Source organism: Solanum tuberosum, unplaced genomic scaffold (assembly GCF_000226075.1).
Source record: "Solanum tuberosum cultivar DM 1-3 516 R44 unplaced genomic scaffold, SolTub_3.0 scf00256, whole genome shotgun sequence".
NCBI lineage: Eukaryota > Viridiplantae > Streptophyta > Magnoliopsida > Solanales > Solanaceae > Solanum > Solanum tuberosum.
Genome location: NW_006239178.1, coordinates 70,694 through 71,639, shown reverse-complemented (window position 1 = coordinate 71,639; position 946 = coordinate 70,694).

Genomic DNA, 946 nt, shown 5'->3' with positions numbered 1-946 from the left:
AGTTCCAGTGTGCCAGCCCTGAGGGAAGAAACCAAGTCGGCCATAGGAAAGGGGTAGTCGGTGAATCGCTGATCAGTTCCGTGATGACAAGATGGATCGCCCAAAGTTACAAGACTTGAGGATGCTCAGAACCAATGCATAACAACGATAGAAGAGAGCAAAGGGCGGTTCACAAAACCACTCGGCGAACCCGACTTACCTTGCCTAATGGACTTTTGTGGCTAATTATTTGGCAACTATACATTAAATTATGAACTGTATATTGAGGAGCTTGCTACCGTTTAGAAGAGTTTTCTTCGAAGTTTGAGAGTTTTCTCGTAGACTTGAATGCTTTTTCAGACTCAATTCAAAGATTTTGCAAGTGGGTTACTAATTTTCTTAAATTTGGAACATTTTAAAGGCTTGAATATTCTTACCCAGTTGAGGGCTAATCAATTTGGTAACTGTTTTTACCTTTTTATGATGTTTGGCTAAAACCTCAATTGTTGGGGTGTGATCATGTGATTATGGGTTGAATTAGATTTTGGGTATTTTAAATTACTAGTTTAAATGCTATATTGAAGTGGGTTTAATCACTGCTGAGGTGTAATTTATGAATTGTAGTTGCAAATGCAGTTCTAATTTTGTGTTCTTAGCTTGCTCGAGAGAGAAGTTTAGGAACCAAGATTTTTGATTAATGGTTTGTATGTACTGGGTTGATATGGGTTTAGCTCGAAAAAGTGAATCCTAAACCCAATCCTACCCATCTAGCTTGAGAGAGTGAGAGTAGATGAATTAAGGTGTGGGTTGTTCTTAATTGCTATGCTTGTTGACGTTCGAAAGAAATCGCTTGAAGCAGGATAGTTGTTCGAGAGAAAGCTATTTCACTCATAGTCCAGCCTATCTACTGATATTTAGCTATATATATTTGTAGTTACAATTACCCATATAGTGAAATTTGCCTATA